Genomic DNA, 15,744 nt, shown 5'->3' on the forward strand with positions numbered 1-15,744 from the left:
AAATCACATATCTGATGAAGGGCTTGTATCCAGGATATATAAAAGAACTCTCAAAACTCATAAGAAAGCAAACCACACAATTTTTTAAAAATAGGCAAAAGGTTTGAATAGACAGCTTACAAAAGAAGATATACAGATGACAAATAAGCACATGAAAAGATGCTCAATGTCATTAGTTATTAGGGAAATGCAAGTTGAAGCCATCATATGATACTATTACGCACCCATCAGAGTGGCTAATTTAAAAGAATGACAATAGCAAATGTTGACTGGGATGCAGAGCACCTGAAATTCTCATACATTGCTGGTGGAAATGTAAAATGGTACTATCACACTGGGAAAAAGTTTAGCAGCTAGTTACACATTAAACAAAAATTTACCATACAGTGTAGCCATTCCATTTCTAGGTATTTATCCACAAAAAATAAAAACATATGTCTGCACAAAAACCTATATGAAATTTTTATCTTTTATTTCTACAGTTTTATTCATAGTCACCAAAAGCTGGAAACAACCTAAATGGTCAAAAAGGATGAATAGATAAACTGTGGTACATTCATACAATAGAATACTACCCAGTAACAAAAAGTAACAAACTAATGATATGCACAACTGTGGGTTAATTTCAAGAGTATTATGCTGAAAGAAAACAGCCTTACTCAAAAGGCTTCCTAAAATGATTTCATGCTCCTCTTCTTTGCCATTTTAACCCAATTATAATTGCAGCATAACACTAAGGCATATTGTAGAATACAACGCTTTTGTGTGTATTTTCTATTTGATTAATCTCACAGGGTTTTTTTCTTTCTACTTAACTGAACTACTTATCAATAGAAGTTAAAGAGTTTCTCTTGAAAGTCAGCCAGAAGCTTTTTACCAACAGATGTTCAGTGCTTGAAAGATAGTTCTCAGTGACAATTGGCCAGTTCAAACAGCCTCTCCACACTTTGAAAATGCCCTGAATTCAACTTTATTACTGAGTCTAATCCCATTGAGGAAGGAGTCTAGGGACAACAGACTGGTTTGGAAGAAAAGAATTTGAGAATTGAGAAGATATGATAGCTAGTGGCAGATTGGAAATTCATAATTAAGAGCAGAAAATCTGGTATGTTATTGGTACTTTGTCACTTCACCAAATCATCAGTGAACTAACCATGTCTAGTTAACGTGTTGTGGAATTTAACTCATTTCTATAATGCATCTATGTAGTCTTTCCTTGAAATGAGAGAAGAGAAAAAATAAAGGTTGCCTTTGAGAATTGCCATGTATTGATTTCAAGGATAGTAAAACTTGCTTCTCTGAATTATTTTGAGGATTAATGTATTAAACTATCCTGTACAATACTGACCATTTAATATATGTTCAGCAAATGTTGATTTCTCCTCACTTCTTTTATACAAAGGAGAATATTTTTAGAATTGGAAAGACCTCAGAGGTTACCTGGTCTAGTGTTTTAATTTTATAAATGAGAAAACTAGGTTCGGTGAGATTAAGGGGTTGCTCAAACTCACTCAGAGTTAGAAGTCCAACTTCCAGTTCACATGAATCCTTTCCCTGAAGCACCTGCTTTCAACTGTGGTGTATCAAGCAGCAGAGCTGGAGGGAGAACTGAGGGACCAAATAATTTTATCCTAAATAAACCATATTTAGGGATCATGGAACTCTTGCTTTTGGGCTTCTTGCTCTGTGTTTATTTTAGCTATTTTCAATTATTTTTTGCTTCCAAGAATGGGAGATAATGGGAAGCCTTTCTCTTTTAGGACTAGGATTGCTAAATTTAGCAAATAAATTACAAAGTGCACAATTAGATTTGAACCTCAGATAAAAAACACTTAATTTTTTAGTTTCATGAAGTATTTGGAACATACCTATGCTGACAACTTCTCTGTGTTCTCTGCTAGGGAACAATCAAGTATGTGGTTCTCAACCGTGACTTTTTTTTTTTTTTTTTTTTTTTTGCTCTAAAGCAAATAAGCAGTAGCAAAATGGTCACTACCTCCATGCATGAGTCTTGGCTGCCTAGCGGTTTCTGCCCATGACCATTTTCCCTCACCTGGGATCTGGATAACTGTAATGAACAGCCTCTGTGGCCGAGTAAGTCTGTGCCTCATGGAGATGGTGATGGGGCAGGGCAAAGTGGATGATGCATCTAAGTGGCATTGGGAGGACATGTTTTGCCAAACAGGAAGTAGACAATTCTACCATCCAGCAGACCACGGTTCAAATCCCTCTCCCTCTTTCTAGCTGTATGGCTGTATGACTTTGAGCAAGTTGCTTAAACTACCCCTAACCACCCACCCATCCTCAGACTCTGCTTTTTCCTTCATAAAATAGGTCTTTATTTCCTTCAAAAACCTTAAGTTTTTGCGAAGATTGAATATAATGAGAAGAAAGTGCTGGTCATTGCGCCTAGAATATAACTAGAGTCTTATAAATTATCATTTCTAAAATTGTACACACGTTTTACATACTTGTCTGTGTATTTGCTGTAGTTCACAATAAAAACTGTTTAAACAAAAGAGCGTGGGCAAACTTGCAAGGGTCTTGAATGGCAGAATGTGGAGTTTGAAGACTAAATTTTATCCTACAGTTATGAGGGAACTGTTGGCATCTGCACAATGTTTGAGACCCAGAGTCAGACAACTTCCTCCCAAGTTTCCCCTAAAAACTACCTGGGAAATTTTGTAGAACATCACTTCCTGAAGGATCACGAACACATTCACCAACACAGGATGAACTGATCTGCCTTCTCCAGGTGTCTTCCACTAGAGCCTTGACAGAGTAGGCAAGAAGTTATAACTCTTCCCACCGATCTACTTTGTGCTGTATGAGAAATGGATAAACATTGGACATAACCAGGTAGTAATTCCTGCTCCATCACTAAGTTATTAGTAGAATGGCCTTGTACAAATTAATCAATTTTTCTAAGACTCTATACAGTAAGGATAATAACACTAAGCTGGCAGATTCTTAGAAGAGTCTAATGCAGTGCCTGGTTATAGGAGCTGCTCGGTAATCTGTGTTTTTATTTCCTACCTCTTTGGAACACTACACTGAAGTTTTATGAATCATAGGTCCCTAGGGTGCTCTTTTTCACACATATGAGAAAACTGAGTTCCAGTTGTTCTGGTCAGCTTTTAGAAAGTGGCTTACTGAAATATCTTAGACAGTTGACACCTGAATGCCTCAGATTCTTATTCAACCTTCCCCTTCGTGCTCTATATGCACATCCTAGCTTCACCAGTTGCCTTGCTTATGCCTTTAGAACTTGCAGATGTGTGTTATCTGTTCCTGCTGTTTGGTCAACTTCAAGTGCTTCTAATCTTTTTATAACTAGTTCTGTTGGCTGTTATCTAGATTCCTTGTTGCGCCTTGTCTATTGTAAAGTTTTAACAGATCTCCACCCACTTCCCCGGCAATTAGAAGGGTAATATAATTATTTAACAATGTGCTAGAGCCTTCTATTGGGTATGCCTCTTAATCAGACCTTTTCACCCTTTGCCTTATGTGTATGTGAAAAAAATTACCTGAAGGTTTTTCTTAAAGTTGGATTATTATACTATTTCTTGAACCAAATACCAAGTAAGGGCCCAGTGCACTCTTCTGCCACTAACCCATCCCTCCCCAGCCTTAGGAGATAGCTACTGTTTCCTTCAATCTAGAAAGATGAATCTGACCTATTACTTTAGTTTTATAAGTCTGTTTTTGTCATTTTCTCATATAATTTTACCACTCTTTCTATTCTGGTCCTTATCTGTGTGGCTCTATAGTCACCGAAATCATGAGCTCTGTATTTAATCACAGCATAATGTGGGGTATTAGAAAAAGCAATAGACTTTGAATCAAGGGGGGGTCAGTTTTCATCTAGGCCCTGCCACTAACCAGCTATATGACCTTGTCAAGACAGTTCACTTCTCCGGGCTTCGGGTTCCTCACCTGCAAAATATCTAGAGAACACACATCGCCCTTTGGTTTTGTGCTCTGAGCACCTCCACCTCTGAAACACCTGTCCTTATATCTATGGGCTTCCCATACATTCCTGACCACCTAGCAAAGAACAGCTTTTACTTTCTCTCAATATTTCACTCTTAGTTTTTGTCAAATGACCTCTCATATATGCTTTCTCAGTAGCCCCAAGCAATTCAGCTTAATCCCAGCATAAAGAAACTAATCATTACTGAATATTACATATAGGTCCACTAACCTAACTAGAGTTAGGCCCAGTAACTATTGTCTATGTAATTCAAAAAATGTTAGTCATGTCATTTTTTCTTAAACCATAAAAATATAATTTATAATTTAAAAATGAAATTATACATTTCTTGGCCATCTTGTGAAGTTGTCTGGAATATTTTTTCTTCAGAACCCAATTCATAAAAAAGTGGGATGCAGCTACTCAGCTACTCAGGAGGCTGAGGCAGGAGAATCACTTGAACCTGGGAGGCGGAGGTTGCAGTAAGCCAAGATCATGCCATTGCACTCCAGCCTGGGCAACAGGGCAAGACTCCATCTCAAAAATATATAAATAAATAAATAAAAAGTGGGTTTATAAGGGGGTAATGAGGAGGGTAAGCTATAACCCATATTTATTAGCCTTATTCTATGCAGAACATATTAAAAGGTCAATAACCAGATGTATTGCATTCTTAGAAAGGCAAAAACAAATTCCAAATGAGAACTTAAAGAATCACTCAATCTTTCTTGAGACTTGCAAAGTTCTTTTCTCCTCAGAGCCCAAGTGTCTCCCTGTTTGCCACTTAGAGTAGAGCCGATTCCCTATAGCAACAGAGCTAGGGTTTCCAGGAAACTCCCTTAGGGTCTGAGCAGGAGCCTTAAGATAGGAGCTACCTACAACTTGGGTCCAAATCCTTGTATTATCAGACACCTACAGCCAGGGTGAGGACGAGTTAACCACCGTGACATGCAGAAAGCAGCCCAGAGAATTTTACTGACCACATGCTACACCCAGCTCTGGACTAACAGTCTCCTTCCTACAGTTACGCAGCAGGAACAAAAAAACAACACCTTGAGGATGAACCTATGTTAAAACTGAAGAGGCTAAGTGTGTCTTTTGTGGTGTTTTCCTTTGAATGTAAACTCTGTAAACTGAGGGGCTGGTGCTGTAGACGCTGCTTGTTGCACATTTGCTCTCCTCTCCAGCCCCACTTTCTTGGCTGGGTTCAAGTTCCGCGTCTCACTAGACCACCCTGTAGTTCTTGAGTGGCCATCCTATCTTCAGCCTCACTCTACCTGCTGTCCACCTTCCATATCATGGTCAGATTGCTCTTGCCAAAACTCTATTCTGACTGGGATTCCCCTATAGAAAGCCTTTCACTCACTCCTGGTCATCCTCAAGATACAGTCAAAGGTTTTCACCATTTCCTGCCCAATGTCCTCCATAATCTTGACTCTTCTTGTTTACCTTTGTTAAAAGGAAAACTTCGGCCAAATTACATTCAAAGGAGTTTAACTGAGCAATGAACAATTGGCAAATAGGGCAGACCCCAGAATCACAGCAGATTCAGAGACTCCAGGGATGCCTCATGGTCAGAACAAATTTATAGATGAAAAAAAGGAAGTGATGTACTGGATTGGTTACAGACTGACGTTTGCCTTGTTTGAACACGGTTTGAACACTTAGCAGTCTATAAGTGGTTGAAGTACAGCCGCTGGGATTGGCCAAGACTCAGCGATTGTTACAGGCACATACTCCTAAGTTAGGTTTTCAATCTGGTCTGTGTATTAAGGTAGGTTATAGTTTGTCCACAAGGACTCAAATATAGAAGTATGGAGTCCTTCTCAGGTCATGTTTACTTTGCTTTAACACCTTGCTTCACTCTACACTCTTCTCCTTCTCCTTTCATTGTAAACTCCAGCAGTGCTGAACTTGTCACATGTCTCTGAGCACAATGTGCTACCTCAAGCCTCTAGAGTACCCTTCTCTCAGACCCTTACCCATTTGTCGCCTAAGTTAATTCACACCCAACCCATTCAATAGATAAATGGGTAGATAAAACTCTTATGCCACCTTCAGAACCCAATTCATAAAAAGTTAACAGGAAAAGTAGTATTTTGTGTCATTTGTACTTGCCACATTTTATTACTAATGATATCCAAGTTTCTTATTTGAATAACTTCTTAACCTTTAGCTATTTTTAATTTTTATGTAATTTTAAATAATCAATACATAAGATGTTTGTCTAAGAAGAAGAATCATTTGTTTGTCATATATGGAGCAAAACTTTTTCTTCAGACTTACTGTCTTTTAATACCCTGTTTCAGTGAATAGACTTCCACTTCACAGTGAAGAATTTGCCTGTAGTTAAATTCTACCAAAGTTCTATTGTTGATTTTGGATGCTTTCAATTACTGATTATGATAGTAATTAAGGATTATTTTCTACTTTTTAATAAATTTATATTCATTCATTTAACAAGAACAACAACAAAACCAAATTAATAAGTCACAGCCCAGAATTTAGAGTGGGTGTTCAATAAAACATTTCCAAGTGGAATGTTGTGCACCAGAATCCAAGTGATGAAGTTACAATCTTTCTATTTTCCTTTAAGTTTCTTCTTCCTTCTGATTTTAATGGTTTCAGAGGCCTCAGATACTAGATGCAAGAAAAAAAAAAAAGAGCTAAGCAGGTAGTATTTTATCGTCATTCTCAGTTTCTTTCAGAAGGTGCCTGTCCCATCGTAAAGTGACCCAAGAAAACCAACCAAACCCCAAGTCTTCTCCTTTCCAGAAGCACACAAGAAAGAACTATTCAGGAGCTTTCCTGAGCTGGCCAGGCAAATGGTAGGAACAGTTTACTTGTTCTCTTGAGTGCACTTGGTCCAGAACTCCTAAAACATTGCCTACTAACACCTGCTCCCACTCCTGCTGTGCTCGATCTGGCCTCTTGAGCATATACCGGGTTAGTCTTAGGCTAATTTAGCCAGATTTTTTAGGGCCATTTCCATCCCAAGCACTACCAAGACCTTGGTCCTGCATTGGTTCATGACTGGTGCCAAGACTGGTATGGAGAGAAGTAAAATACCAGCCACTGGCTTCAGTTTTCTGAAAATAATTCATATACCATGTAATTTACCCATGTAAAGTATATAATTCAGCAGTTTTTAGTATATTTACAGAAAGATGCAACTATCACCAACAATTTTATCACCTCACTATTTCTCCATCCTCCCTTTGCTACCCACCCAAAGCCCAAGCAAATGTCAATTCAGTTTCTGTTTCTATAGATTTCTCCATCATGGACTTTCATATAAATGGAATCATACAATATGTGGTCTTTTGTGAATCGCTTTCACTTAGTATGTTTTTGAGGTTCATCTGTGTTGTATTACAAATATGTTCTATTATGTATGAAGGAATGAATGTTCTTCATTCCTTCTTATGGCTGAATAGTATTCATTGTATGTTTATACCACAAATATCAGTTGATGAATATTTGAGTTGTTTCTACTGTTTGGCCATTATGAATAATGCTGCTATGAAAATCCAGGTACAATATTTCTTGCTCTTAGCATAGATACATTTTCTAGCAAAGCAGATTGATTCTTATGCTAAACAAGAAATCAATTTGAGATATACACTATGGGAGAGAATTATTTTGAAATATCTTTGGTGGCTATTAAATCAGACAACAAATATTTGCTAGTTGTTATCGTGTGTCAAGTAGTGTTCTAGCAGGGGAGAGAACCAGATGCAGTTCCTATACTTAGGGAATTTATAGGCTCATGTGGGACCAGATAAAAAAATGTGATTATGAAAGTGTAGAGTGATAATGCTTGGGACAGTATGGTTGCACAGAGAAGGAATACTTAGGAGGGGCAACAGATGTAAACTTGGAGAGGCAGAGAAATTAAAAGGTACTTTAACAGAATATGAGGTTTAAGTGGAGTCTTCACAGACTTGGGGAGAAAGGGAAGAAGGACATTACTAGCAGAGGTAGTCATTTATGCAAAGAATTAGAAGTAAGAGAGAACAAGAATATATAAGGGAACTCCAAAAGGATCAATAACGCCAAAGAAATTTTTAGTAGGAAGTTAGTGTGGTAAGTAGATAGAGGCTGGATCATGGAATGCTTTGCATGCAATGCTGACAAATTTGATTTTATTCTGAAAACCATTTTTAATGGCCATTAAAAATGAAAAAAAAAGGAACAGAACAAGATTTCAGTTTTCAAAATTCACCTTTGTGACAGTTGGAACAGATTAGAAGAGGTGAAACTGGATGCCAGAAGACTATTACAGTAGCACAAGCAAGGAATTACCAAAGCCAAAACCAAGGCAATGACAATAAGGATGGAGAGAAAAAAACAAATATTTCACAAACATTTAGAAAACACAACTCCAAAAATTGAGAGTGCAATTAAATGTGGAGTAAGTATAAGGAATAAAGATGGTGAGCAGGCAGGTAGATATAACTGAAGATGCCACCATTTCTGGCTTCAGAAACTGAATGGTGGAGCCATTAAAACCCGAGATAGGAAATAAAGGAAGAAGAGATAGTTTGAGAGAGTGAAAAAATCATGTATGCAGAAGCCAAACTTGAAATGTCAGTGCATCAGCCAGAGATGTCTTAGCCACTGAATATAGCATTTTTAATCCACAATATTTTTCCAGCTTGAAGATACATATTAAGGATTAATAGTTATATACATGGGAAGTTGGAGTCACAAATGAAAATGCTTGTATCCATGAAAATTTATCAAGATTGGTAATGGGAGGAAGGAAGTTTAAGGACAGAATTAAGTAGAACATATAGCTTCTCAGCCTTTTGGCTAAGATCAAGTGAAGAATTTAATAGAACACCAACACTGACACAGTACAAGGAGAAAGGAGACTTCAAGAAGGAGACTGAGAAACAGTGTCTATCCAGAGAGGTAGGAAAGGAAAGAGTGTTGAGAAAGGCAAATGGTCAACAGTATCACACACAGCAGACAAGGTAATGGGATAAATAGGTTGGACATCCATTTTCCTTGGCATTTTAGAGTTGACTGAACTAGAAAACAGTCTCCATGGCGAGTTGGAGGGTGATGTCAGACAACAGTACACTAAGGAGTGGGAGAGAAAGTACAGGTTTTTCTTTAAGAAGGTTGGCTGAGCAGGTGTAGAGGGAAGAGAGATAAAGAGTGAAATTGCACCAAAGGACAATTTATATATAATTTTATTGCTTATTTTTATAGCTTTGTATGATTACAAAATTAATACATGGCAACTGGGAAAAGGTTCAAGAGATTCAGAAAGCTATAGTAAAGAAAAGCCTCCTATAATGCAGAACACAGGAGATAACTATCATTAACAGTAGGAAGATAAGGTAATATGTAATTGTTTTAAATATTAATCAATGTGTTTTTTATTTCTAGGAATTCCATTTTACATTCTATGTCCACCTCTGCTCTTTCCCTATTTAAACTAGTTAAGTGTCATCCTTTGTTCCAGAGGAGGGCAGTTACAGCAAAAATTCTGAGCAAAAGAAAAAGTCCACTCTCAATTTTGAGATTCAAAAATCTCAAAATCCCTAGCAGATATAAATCTTGAAATTTGGATAAATTTGGAGTCCTGAACAGAGGTAAATCTTTGAGAGAAAAGCTCTGAGTCTTAGGAGTTGAGGTTCTAAAAGACCCTAGATCTGAAGTTTGTGGTTCAGTGCACTTTTTCCTACATAAACATGTATCTGGAGCCGGGGCAAAGGCTCAGAAGCAGAAGGAAGCCAGCGTGATAGAGGCGGTAAATGTCCTGAGAAGGGATTGAGAACCCTTAGCCATCCTGAGCTAAGCTATCCAGGAAAGGGATAAGGAGCAACAGAGGTTCCCACCATCATCATGACTCCCCACTTTATCTCCAAACTATTTTGCTGTCATTCTCTGCTTTGTTCACTCTGCTTGGCCCACACGGATCTCTTTGCTCTTATTCAAGCAGGTCAAGCATGCTTCACGCTTGAATAAGAGAGCAAATGTAGCTCTTTCCTCTACCTGGAATCCTCTTCCCCCACACATCTATGGCTGCTGCCCTTACCTCCTTCTGCTCTCTGCTCAAAGGTCGCCTGATCAGGATGAGTTTCCCTGATCAGCCTTGTTAAAACAGCAACATCCCTTGCCCAAGCCTCCCTGTCCCTTTTTCTTAATTTGTATCCAAAACACTTACTCGATATACTGCATACTTATTATTTTATTGTATGTCTGTACCCAATAGAAATTAAGCTTTATGAAGTCAGGATTTTCTTGCTGCTGCTGCTGTGATTTTACTGCTTTATTCATTGCTGTATTTCTAGAAACTTAGAACAATGATTGACATATGATACACAATCAAAAACGGTTGATTGACTATGTGAATGAATGAACAGGCTGGCAACTGAGTATTGATATCCCCTTTCCTGGAAACTACACAAGCTCCCCTAAAAACCAGATGCTTCTCTGCAGAGAAAGGAAAGAAGACAAGATTTATATTAACTGAGAATACTCTGAATTAGTTAAATTTAACCTGAATTGACTCAGAATAGGTTTATGTCACTAGGCAGAAAGGACATGTAAGAAATTAGGTTTAGCTATAGAAAAATAAAGAAAAAAATACATTTGATTTACACATAACTTTGTGGCATGTGAGATTTGCCTGCTAAAAAGACACTAGCATTTGTATGTGTGTGTTTAATTAAAGTTTATAAAAATTGACTATGTATATGTCCCTCAACTGGCCCCTTTTGCCTAAAAGTGTGTCTCTTTCTATGTCAGTGGATACAGAGATTAATCCTATTCTTTTTTACTGGACCTGTAGCATTCTATTTGTATGAAGGCATACAAATATATTTATATTTAACAAAATCTATTTAACCAAACCTCTATTGACAGACATTTAGGTTGTTTCTTATGTTTTATTCTGCCTAGAAATACTTGAACATCTTAGAGAACATCTTAGTTTCCATGCAATAAACGCAAGATAGAACTAGTCAATGAGGAATGCAAATTTAAAATATTAAACAATATTGATACATTGTAGAAAAGGGAGATTTTTTCTAAGGCAAGATTTGAGCATAGTTCTATGCTCAGGAGAAAGAGGTAACAGAGATAACGAAGATAAAGAGAAGCAGGAAGGAATCAAATATAAGCAGGAAGGAATTAAAGACAGAGCAAGTCCATGTAAATAGGGAGGGACCAGGATCCGAGCTGTCAGTAGAGGAGCCAAACTCCTGCACAGGAGGACAGGGAGGCAGTTGCTTTAAGATTGAAGAGGAGAAAAAGACCAAGCAGAATCAGATAAGTCTGTAGGCAGAGAATTCCATATGACAGCTTCTTTTCCCTTTGAATAAGGAGATATGGGCAAGTTGAAATTTGAATCATGAATTTTTGCTGTGTTTTTTTTGCAAAAATACTCCATAGTCAGATGAAAGAGAGTGAAAAGGCAAATGGCTGGATTTATCCAGGGTTGAGTATTACTAGGGCAAGAGAAGCAAAAGACATTGGAAATGAAATGAAGTCATTGACCAGCGAGGGAGTCACTGAAAAACTGAATGATGAAATCTAGGTTAATTAAAGAAAGAAGTGAAGTGGGCATGGTGGCTCACGCTTGTAATCCCAGCACTTTGGGAGGCTGAGGCGGGCAGATTTCTTGAGCCCATGAGTTTGAGAACAGCCTGGGCAACATGGTAAAACCCCTTCTCTACAAAAAAAAAAAAGAAAGAAAGAAAGAAAAACACAAAACAAAACAAAAAACAAAAAAATTAGCCGGGCATGGTGTCAGTACCTGTGGTCCCAGCTACTTGGGAGGCTGAGATGGGAGAATCACCTGAGCTCTGGAGGTCGAGGCTGCAGTGAGCCATTCCTGTACCACTGCACTCAAGCCTGGGTGGCAAAGCAAGACCCTGTGAAGAAGAAAGAAGGAGAAGGAGAAGAGAAGAGAAAGGAAGAAAAAGAGAGAGAGAAAGAAGGAGGGAGGCAAGGAGGGAGGGAAGGAGGGAGGGAAGGAAGGAAGGAAGGAAGGAAGGAAGGAAGGAAGGAAGGAAGGAAGGAAGGAAGGAAGGAAAGGGGAAAAAAGAAAAAGAAAGGGAGTGAATCCAAAAAGGAGCCATAAGATTGAGAGGGAAGTAAAGCACAAGGAAATGGAGGTCTTGAGACAGAATGGAGTGAGAAAGTATGGGAGTTGGAAAATGGGGAGTTCGAGTTAGAGGGTGGGATACTGCTGATGAAACTTTCAGATGAGGAGTGGTCCCGGACAAAGGTTAGTCCCGGGGTGTGACATTGCTGTGCCTGCCCTGCTTGGAGTCTAGTCCCACTATCTAGAAACCCACAGAGCAGAAACTTTCCTCCAAGTCCCCATTGCTCTGCCTCAGATGGAAGTCTTCCTCTTCCTTGGGTAACTGAGGGTGAGAAGATCCATTCCTTTCAAGGGAAGCTCCACCCATATCGCAGGAGTGTGGAGTGGCCCTTTGTCTCCAGGACAAAATCAGAAAACAACAGTCCAGCATGATTGTATTTCCCAGATTCTGTGTTAATCAGCTTAAAATAAACACCAGATGCCGTACACAGTTTATGTAATGGAAAAGTTCAAGTGGAGCTTCAGCAGTCCTCGGCTGACTCCTTTGTTGATCTCTCCACCATTGTGCCCTGAAGATGAAAATCCATATTTTATCTACCATTTCCTGCATTTTCATTCGCAATCTTCAGTGAGCAACTGAGGTTGTACATGCACACACACACACTTCCACAAGAACAAACAACGGTTTTTCAAACACAGCGTGGTCTAAACCAGGGATCGGCAAACTTTTTCTGTCAAGGGTCAGATACTAAGTATTTTTAACTTTGTGGGCCACATGTCTCCATTAAAACTCCGCAATTCTGTCCTTATACAAAAGCAGCCACAGACAATATGTCAGTGAATGTGCGTGGCTGTGTTCCAGTACAATTTTATTTATGAACACTAAATTGAATTTCACATAGTTTTCACATGGCATGACATATTCTTCTTTTGATTTTTTTCCAACCATTAAAAAATATAATAAACCATGCTTAGTTTGCAGGCAGTGCAAAAACAGGTGCTAGGCCAGATTTGCCCCATGCATAGTTTGCACTGGTCTAAATTTATACAGACATGCACCGCATAAAGAACTTTCGATCAACAAAGGATTGCGTATATGATGGTGGCTGCATAAGATTAAAATGAAGCTGAAAAATTCCTATTGCGCAGTGATATTGTAGCCATTGTAACATCATAACGCACACATCACTCACATGTTTGTGGTGATGGGTGATGCTGGGGTAAACAAACCTGCACTGTCAGTTGTATGAAAGTACAGCACATACGACTAGGTGCAATACATAATACCTGATAACAAACAACTGTTACTGGTTTATGTCCTTAATATATTATACTTTTTGTTATTTTACAGTATATTCCTTGTACTTATTTAAAAAAATCAAATGCAAAACAACCTCAGGCAAGTCCTTCAGGAGGCATTCCCAAAGGCATTGTTATCACAGGAGACGACAGTTTTATGCATGTTATTGGCCCTGAGACTTTCCAGTGGGACAAGGTGTGGAGGTGGAAGACAGTGACAATCATAATCCTCAGGCTGTATAAGCCTAGGTTAATGTGTCTGTGTCTTAGTTTTTAACAAAAAAAAAGTTTAGGCCGGGCGCGGTGGCTCACGCTTGTAATCCCAGCACTTTGGGAGGCCAAGGCGGGCAGATCACAAGGTCAGGAGATCAAGACCACGGTGAAACCCCGTCTCTACTAAAAATACAAAAAATTAGCCGGGCGTGGTGGCGGGCGCCTGTAGTCCCAGCTACTCGGAGAGGCTGAGGCAGGAGAATGGCGTGAACCTGGGAGGCGGAGCTTGCAGTGAGCCGAGATTGCGCCACTGCACTCCAGCCTGGGTGACAGAGCGAGACTCCGTCTCAAAAAAAAAAAAAAAAAAAAAAAGTTTAAAAGACAAAAACAAAAAAGTTAAATAAAGCTTAAGGATATAAAGGAATAAAATGTTTTTGTATAGCTACACAATGTATTTGCATTTTAAGCTAAGTGTTGTTACACAAGAAAGTGTTATTACACAGGAAAGTAAAATATTTTTATAAATTTAGTGTAACCTAAGTGTACAGTGTTTATAAAGTCTACAGTGGTGTGCAATAATGTCCCAGGCCTTCACATCCACTCACCACTCACTGATTCACCCAGAGCAAATTCCAGTCCTGCAAGCTCCATTCATGGTAAGTGTCCTATACAAGGGTAGTTTTTATCTTTTACACTATATTTCTACTGTACCTTTTCTACATTTAGATCTGTTTAAATACACAAATACCATTTTGCTACAAGTGTCTACAGTATTCAGTGCAGTTAACTGCCGTACAGCTTCATAGCATGGGAGCAGTAGGCTATACCAACTAGCATAGGTGTGTAGTAGTCTGTACCATCTAGGTTTGTGTAAGCACATTTGCATGATGATAAAATAGCCTGGCGACATATTTTTCAGAGGTATCTTCATCGTTAAGTGACTCATGACTATACTTAGAAAAGTGGCTGGGTGCTGTGGCTCACACCTGTAATCCTAGCACTTTGGGAGGCTGAGGCAGGAGGATCACTTGAGCCCAGGAGTTTGAGACCAGCCTGGGCAACATGGTGAAACCCAGTCTCTACAAAAATCACAAAAAGTAGCCTGGTGTGGTCATGCATGCCTATAGTTCCAGCTACTTGGGAGGCTGAGGTGGGAGGATCACCTGAGCCTGGGAAGTCAACGCTGCTATGAGCCGGGATCATGCCACTGCACTCCAGCCTGGGTGACAGAGTGAGACCCTGCAAGAAAGAAAAGAAAAAAGAAAAGAAAAGAGAGAAAAGAAGAGAAAGAGAGAGAGAGAGAGAGGGAAGGGAAGGGAAGAAGGGAAGAAGGGAAGGGAAGGGATTTCAGACTAAAGGAAACACTTTCTGTAGAGACGCAATGGTTTCCTAAATAGAGAAAAGTTTCATTACCTAGTTCATTCTATCTCCTTGGAGCCAAATTATGTCAAACTTCATTTTAAAGATTGCCTTTGCACTAGTTGGGAGAGGTTTCTCCAGAATAAAGTGACACTGTGTTTAAAAGATAAAACTTAAGTCTCCACCTCTTAAGATATAGAAAACTGTTTGCAGTTTACAAACGGATACTTTTTTTTTTCATTTCTTCACACAAAGGTGCAAAAAGTAGTCAATCTTAGTCAAGATCACTTATCACATAGAAAGAACTTTACATTATAGGAATGCCAGTGACACAGGCTGCTCCCTGAATGGAACTCACATCTGATTTTATGTTCTTACTGCAAGAGCCATTTAGAATCCATTTTGCACTAGAAGGAGGGCTTAGCTAAATAAAATCTAAGGTCCCTTGCCACTCTAAGAGACTAATAACACCCTGGTATAGAAGTAAGTCTTCCCCAACATCCATCTTTTAAAAATACAAGTTTAGAACAAGTTCACGTCATTGAATTTTTAAATTTATGACTCTGTCATTCTAAGAAATAATTGAATTTTAGTGATCAAAGAGACCTTATAGATGATCTTACCTGATGGTCCCCTAAACTGGCCATGCATCAGTACTTTAGAATAATATAGATCCCTGGGTCCCAACCCAGAACCAGATTCCAAAGAATTTCCATTATTTAATAATGTCTTAGTATATTCTGGTTGCTATAACAAACCACCCTAGACTGGGTGGCTTATAAACAACAGAAATGCATTTCTTCCCATTCTGGAGGGTGGGAAGTCCAAGTTCAAG

The sequence above is a fragment of the Symphalangus syndactylus genome, chromosome 3, assembly GCF_028878055.3.
Source record: "Symphalangus syndactylus isolate Jambi chromosome 3, NHGRI_mSymSyn1-v2.1_pri, whole genome shotgun sequence".
Lineage (NCBI taxonomy): Eukaryota > Metazoa > Chordata > Mammalia > Primates > Hylobatidae > Symphalangus > Symphalangus syndactylus.